The sequence below is a fragment of the Oryctolagus cuniculus genome, chromosome 4 (assembly GCF_964237555.1).
Source record: "Oryctolagus cuniculus chromosome 4, mOryCun1.1, whole genome shotgun sequence".
Classification (NCBI taxonomy): Eukaryota; Metazoa; Chordata; class Mammalia; order Lagomorpha; family Leporidae; genus Oryctolagus; species Oryctolagus cuniculus.
The window spans coordinates 20,037,966-20,045,623 of record NC_091435.1 but is presented as its reverse complement, the minus strand read 5'-3'; the positions used below and the strand labels follow the sequence as shown (position 1 = coordinate 20,045,623).

The window sequence follows — 7,658 nt, the reverse complement described above, 5'->3', positions numbered from 1 at the left end:
CTTTCTGTAACAACACTGATTTGTCCTCTGACATGGCCAATGAGTTCCTTGGAGAACTCTCACGGAAGCTATTCACAAATAGGAGATGGCAGTTTGCTGCATGGCCTTCCTACGCACCAAATCGCGCTGTCCTATTCCAACATGATGCTGATGTTCTCAGTAATCCTCAGGTCCTAGCCCTCTCTTCCCTTAACTTCCTATCAGTTCCAAACCTTGCATGCCTACCTCTGTCTTTGATCCAACTTCTGGATTCAGAATGACACAGAGGATTGCACAGGCCACACCCAAAGCCTTGTCTGCTAAAATTCCCATTGCCTGGCTTCAGGTCCATCTTTCTGCATTTTGAGTCATCTCTTCCAATTCCCAGTCACTTTCCATGGGGTGATTGTGTCAAACACCCTCCACTTTCCCTTTCCCACAAATTCTGCCTGCCAGTGACTTTGCCGTCAACATTACTGACAAGATAAAGCCGTCTGATGTGAGTCCCTCAGTCACACATGGTCATCAATCCCTCATGTTTTTTTGTTTGTTTGTTTTTGCTTCTGCAGATCTGACTTTGCCAGCAGCTCATCCTGGGTGGGTGCCGCTCTCCTCTCTGCATCCCTGCCCCGTGGTTGCCAGTGTGGTCCGTTCCACATATATCCTGTTATCATTGAGGCTTTCAGCTTTCCCTTTTAAAAATCTGATACCATACAAAGATTGATAGCCCCTTCCCTGAACTAATGCAGGAGTTTAATCCACAAAGTCAAATGAGAGTGCTATTAAGAGGTGGAAATTTAATCTGAGTGTGGGATTTAGAAATGAGGCATTTGGGGAAGTGATTACATTAGGTCATTAGGGTGGAGGCCCCATGACTGGGTCCTGATGGCCTTGTATGAAGGGGGAGAGATACCACAGAGAGACACATGTTCCTACTGTGATATGAGGTCAAGGGAGACTCTCAGAAGAGCCAGTGCTGTGTTGTTTGGACTTAGGATTTCCAGGACCAGGAGCCAAGATAAACTTTTCTTTACAAAGTAGTCTTCCTCTGGCATTTCATCATAGTAATGAAAAGCTAATACTCCAGAACTTTCATATAAACCAGTATCCAATTAATTGATTATGTTAATTGTGCCAATTCTATCAATTTGCTTACCCTCCAACAGTACATAAGAGGGCATTCACTGTCCCCACAGGACTCAGAGTCAGTGAAACACTGATTAAGAGCATGGGCAGGAAGCCAGACTAGTTCTCTTAGTCTGGCCCCACTAATTAATAGCCATACCACCTTGGTTAAGCCACTTAAATTTCTGTGCTTCAGTTGACTTTCATAAAGCATGGGTAATAGTAGTACCTACTAATATTGAGTTGCGAAGATCATATAGTTAGCAAATATAAAACCCTCAGAATCATGCTATGTAGTAGTGCTTAGTGGGGTGGGTACTTGGCATAGTGGTTAAGATCTTATTTGGGATGCCCACATCCCATGTCAAAATACCTGGGTTTGAGTCATGGCTCACTTTTGAACACCACTTCCTGCTAATGTGTATACATGGGAGTCAGCAGGAGATGGCTCAAGAATTTGGGTCCCTGCCACCCAAGAAGAGACCTAGAATGAGTTCCAGAGTCCTGGCTTTGGCACAGTCTGGCCCTGGCTGTTGCAGGCATTGTGTGAGTGTACTAGCAGATGGGAGTTCTTTCTCTGTCTCTCTGCATTTCAAATAACTAGTTAACTAAATAGTGCTTATTAAATGCTGTACACATATTAAATCTGTACCTGTTGATACCTGAAAATGGCTTCTGTTGTGGATTTCATTCATAATTAATAACATTTTTGGTCATTTGTTCTCTTTTGGGTAATGCCCCTTTAAGCCTTTTGCCAATTTATAAATTACTCATGAATATTTCCTCAGTGATTTTTCAAGCTGTTTATGAACTAAGACTGTCAACTTTTCTGTTCTTTGGTTTATTCTTTGAAAGCATCTTTTTAGTCTTTTAGATTTTTAGTTTGTTGATAGCATCTTACATTGTTCTTTTACTTCTATGCATAGAAAATTACTCTACATTTTTGTACTGGTTGACAACGTTAGTATTTTCTGGCCGGCGCCGTGGCTCACTAGGCTAATCCTCCGCCTTGCGGCACCAGCACACTGGGTTCTAGTCCCGGTTGGGGCGCCGGATTCTGTCCCGGTTGCCCCTCTTCCAGGCCAGCTCTCTGTTGTGGCCAGGGAGTGCAGTGGAGGATGGCCCAAGTGCTTGGGCCCTGCACCCCATGGGAGACCAGGAGAAGTACCTGGCTCCTGCCATCAGATCAGCGCGGTGCGCCGGCCGCGGTGGCCATTGGAGGGTGAACCAATGGCAAATGAAGACCTTTCTTTCTGTCTCTCTCACTGTCCACTCTGCCTGTCCAAAAAAAAAAAAGTTTGTATTTTCCATATTTTCTTTTTCCCCACCGCCATTCTGAATCTGTTTTGGTGAGTAATTTAAAGTGCTTTGTACTCTTCAGGGGAGATTACAGTCTGAAGAGTATTCATTTTTCTTTTTCCTTTTAAAGATTTATTTATTTGAAAGGCAGAGTTGGAGAGAGGGAGAGGGGACCTTCTGATTCACTCCCCATATGGCCAGGCTGAAGCCAGGAGCTTCATCTGGGTCTTCCACGTGGGTGGCAGGGGCCCAAGCACTTGGGCCATCCTCTGCTGCTTTCCCAGGCACATTAACAGGGAAATGGATTGGAAGTGGAGCAGCCAGGACTCTAATCAATGCCCATATGGGATGCTGGTGTTGCAGGTGGTGGCTTAACATGTTGCGCCATAACACCGCCCTGAGAACACATTTTTTTTAACTAGGGGATGTTTAATAATAATAATGTTTCTAAAGGGAAAGCTTGGTGTGATACTTGTGAATCAAGGAATTTGTCTTGCCTTCTCCTTAAAGAGGAAGGATATTACTAGAGATGTAATTGGCTGGAAAGAATGTGAACTTGAAAAGCCACACATGGTGCGTGTTCACAAGGAGACTACTTCCGGAGATGGGATCCTGTTTTAGGTAGACTTCCCAGTGAAGTCAGCCTGCAGGAACTGCTGCTGTTTGTTGCTTTTGCTTCTCTGGCTGACAGCATAGCTCGGCGGACCTCCTGTGTGGAGCCTAATGCCCCTCTTGACAGAAGCTTCCTTGTTGCCTGCCTGCCCTGTTGCAGACCTGTGCCTGGAGGCAGACACTGCCCACATTTCCTCCAGGCTCTTCTGCGGGTGTCTTATGGAAGTCATGAAATTCTGGAATGTTCTCAGCAGGCAGCTCAGTCTTGGACCCCTGCCTTGACCCTCAGCAGACGGGCAGTATAGGAAAACCTGTTATGGAAGAAGTCTGAGGGAGTTGCTATCTAGTTGGGATCATTTGACATTTGGAAAATAAGCCAGAGTTAGCCAAGCTGTTTTTTGTCTAAAAATCATTTCTGGCTTATAATTCTGCTCCCTGAAGACTCTAAAAATGGTCAAACTGACAAATTATGTTTTTGTTGTAGTCTGCTCTCTTTTAATTGGCAAAGAGTATTTTTGACTCTGTGTGAGGCTTATTCTCTGCAGATGTGACCTTCACTGCTGCTTTAACTCCGTGTTCTCCTGGCCTTTTGATACAGAATACTGTTCTTAAGCTGCTTTGCCATGACAGGTGTTCATCTTGCCCAGGACTACTTACTCAGTTCAGGTGAACATCAGGCAGAAACTGCTCTTTTCAAAAAGAAAAAGAATAGTATAAATTTAAGGAAAGCCATCTTCCAGAGCCTTATAGATAAAAGTATTCTTTTGTGTTGGTGTGAGCTGTGACCTTGAGAGGAGTGACTTGGATATAGAACAGATTACTCAAGTTTCTATTGTTTCCAAATTAATAGTCAGTTTGCTAAAGGAATGCTCTCAAAGCCCTAGTTCCTAGTTATCTTTAGATTATAAATGTTACTCTACTTATCAGTCTAGCAGATTTTAACAAATGGCTTGAATACTGCCCCTCCAACATTTATGTTCACTCAGACTGCAGATTATGAGCCTACTTGGAAAGAAGGTCTTTGTAGATGTTATTGAGGTAAAGATTGAGATGAGTTTATACTGGGTTAGATAAATCTAATACTGGATTAGATAAATCCAAGATTGCCCTTGTTAGACACAGAAAATAATAGACACAGAAGAGAATCCATGTAGTACATGGAGGTAGAGATTAGAATTACACTGCAACAAGTAAGGAGGGGGCGGAGCCACCACAAGCTGGGAAAATCCAGGAAGGATTTTTTTTTTCTAGAACCTTCTGATGGAGCATGGCTATGCTGACATATTTGTTTCAGATTTCTGGCCTCCCCAAGGGGAGAGTGACTTGTACATTTCTGTTGTCTTAAGTCACTTTGTTCCTGATAATTTTTGCAGCAGCCCTGGAAACTAATATGAAGTGTTGGATTTTGTGGATTCATTTTCAAGCTTAAATTCCTTTAGACAATGTAAACTGCAGTTTAAATATCTGATTATCTTTTAAACAAAATCAATAGCTTTTTTTATGCGAAAGAGAATGAGAGAGAGAATATTCACAAGAGTGTTCCTGGAACAGGATGAAAACAGAACTCATTATATCAAGTCCTCCTGACCGGATATGTGTCCATCTTCAGCTCCAAACCAATCAGGAGCCTAGAGCTTCCAAATCCTACCTGCTAAAGCAAGCCGCCTGCTCCCTTGTTAAGGAATTTTCAACCTGCACACATACCCAGAATAGCCCAATGTGACCAATAGGTGACTTTGCTGAAGTACCAGTAGTGAGCAACTGCCATTTTGAGTGTTGCAAGAAAACCCGGCAGTGCCTGCAGAACGTTGAGCCAGGTACAAACCCAAGATGTAAATCAAAATGTCATGAACCTAGGGGGAATTGCCAAATCGCCCAACCCTATAACAGCATCTGTTCAGCTCCAGTCAGTCACTTGGCTGAAACTCTTCCCTGGCATAAGCCCCCAAAACCTTGTCTAGGTTATACATTGGCCTCTTGCCAATTTCTATTTGTAAATGAGCCAAAGAACCTGGAGTTGATAACACTTCATTTGTTCACTGCCTAAATGTCTGCACTATCCAAGGTTGTACAGGGTCCAAAGTCAGGACCCAGGAACTCAATCCAGTTCTCTCATGTGAGTGGCCAAAACCTACTTGAGCCATTGTTGATTCCTCCCGGGATCTGCATTGTCAGAGCCAGAAAATGAACACTGGCACTCTACTGTGGGATGTGGGCCTCCTAGCTGCTAGGCTAAGTGCACACTTAGTTGTCTTTGAAGACTGTCGTTTAAAGTCTTGTTCCAATGTTGATTTCCTGATTATAATAGATGTACCATGGTTACACAATTATGGTTACGTAAGGTGTTACCGTCAAGGGAAGCTAGGTGAAGGATATGTAGAAATTCTCTGTACTATTTTTTGTACTTCTACAATGCTATGATTATTTTAAAAATAGAATATTTAAAAAATCTGATTATAATACAAACCTAGAAATTGAATATATTCTTGGAGTTTGTATCTCACTAGAAATGTATGATGATTAAGTAGCTTACAGAAAAGCGTGGTGATCCTTACAGCACACATCAGAATCACCAGGAGGTCTTTTAAAATGGATTACTAGGCCTCTCTCCAGAGGTTCTTTCTTAACTTTTTTAAAGAGCTGACAATTTTATTTTCACATTTCACAATACAAATGAAAACTACACTTGTTAAAATCCTGCTGCTTCCCTCCAGTGTGACTCTCGCTCTGATAGGAAGGGGAGTGAGTCTTCCTTGTCATGCTGTTAGAAAACTCCCAGAGTCCCAGCACCGTGATCTCCTGGTGAAGCAGAATAAGTGATGCAGGATTCCTGTGAAGAGGCCGCCTCTCTATCCTTGTTTGGCTGTCATTCCTGGATGAGTGGGCACCACCGTGGGATGGACAAGAGGTCTCACCACTGGCATGTGGCCTCCCTTAGGTGACCTCATTACAGAAGGTTCCGTTGGCATCATCCTAGGAGGGGGAGGGCCCATTATTGGCATCATGAGAGGTCCTTCAATATGGGCTGCTGGCAATATACAGGGGTGAGGAGGACTTGGGAGACTGGGAGGTGATGGGATCATCACTCTTGCAGGAGGAGGAGCAGACAATGGTGTAGGAGGTCTCTTTCCTGGTCTAAAGGCAGCCATTGCTTTTTCAGTCAGGCTCTGTCATCCATTTCTGATAGTAGACTTTCACATTCTCTTTGTTCTTCCTACCACTGCTCTCTTTCTGGTAGATGGAGAGTCCTAGGTGAGGTATGTGTGTCAGTAGTCACAATAAAACTTGAGCATGTTGCTCTGTAGGCCATTTGCCACTCTCCAGACTTCTGATCCTGCAGACCTGTAAGTGGAGCCTGAAAAAAATGTATTTCTGGTTGTATTTCAGGTGCTGCTGCTGCTGCTGGTTGAGAAACTACACTCAGAACCACTGGAGTATCATTAACTATCAGCATCAATTGTGTAGGTAGAAGTGAGACAGAGACTCAGAATTGCTCATTCCTTGGTATTTTTCTAGCTGGGTCAGGTTTTGACTAGGATGAGTAGGTAGCATAGCACCCATATCCTCAGGTTCTCTAACACACATGGCTCCAAACTGAATGACTGGCACTGAAGCCACCTGGGGGTACAAGGACATCTTGACAAGATCTATTTTACCAAGAAAATATCATATCTTTAAGAAAAAATATTTAAATTATTCCAAACAATTGACTATGCATGTCTTATTTTTTTGAATATTTATTTTTAGTTATTTTCATTTTAAAGGTAGAGAGACAGTGACAGAAATGTTCCATTTGGTATTTTACTTCCCAACTGGCTGTAACAGTAAGGGTTGGGACAGTCCAAAGCCAAAAGTCCAGAATTCCCATGATTCTCTCAAGTAGGTGGCAGGGACACAAGTCCTTAAGTCATCATCTTATCTACCAAGGTTTGCATTAGCTGGAAGCTGGATTAGAGGTGGAATGGCTGAGACTTGAACACAAGCACTCTGATATGGGATGCAGGTGTCACAAGCAGCATCTTAACAGCTAAACCAAATGCCCATCCCAGCTGTGCAAATATTATTATGTCACCACTGATTTTCTGTGCTCTAGGGTTATGCAGGTTATTACTACTTAGTATTTCCATTTTGATGAGGGAGGATGAGATTACTCCAGCTTTATACCTCCAGTGATGGTTTAATGATTCAAACTTCTTATTTTTCCTATTCTCCATGAATTTTTAATTTTTAATAATTAATAGAACAGATGTCATGTGGTTAATAGACATAATTAGCAGAATATAATGATACTTCCATCCTTTCCTCCCTACACCCCTATTCTTCCTGCCTTTTTTTTAAATTTGTGGATAATGTTTTTCAGTTTACTTCATGGTCAATGGCTTAGTGATCCACTAACTACAGTTCAACAAGTAAAAGTAGAAGGATCACTGTTCAGCAGGACTATAGACAAGGAATATAAGCCATAACCAAATCCCAAGATATCAATTTCACTCATATATATTAAAATTTTTATGACTCTATATTTACTATCAAATCAGAAACTAATCTTTTTTTTTTTTTTTTTTTTTACAGGCAGAGTGGACAGTGAGAGAGACACAGAGAGAAAGGTCTTCCTTTTGCCGTTGGTTCACCCTCCAATGGCC

General features: G+C 42.4%; 1 pseudogene; it reads right to left on the bottom strand.

The window, feature by feature from the left end:
- Positions 1-5,864: 5,864 nt before the first annotated feature.
- LOC103350637 (U1 small nuclear ribonucleoprotein C-like) lies at positions 5,865-6,308 on the bottom strand (annotated as a pseudogene).
- Positions 6,309-7,658: the final 1,350 nt, after the last annotated feature.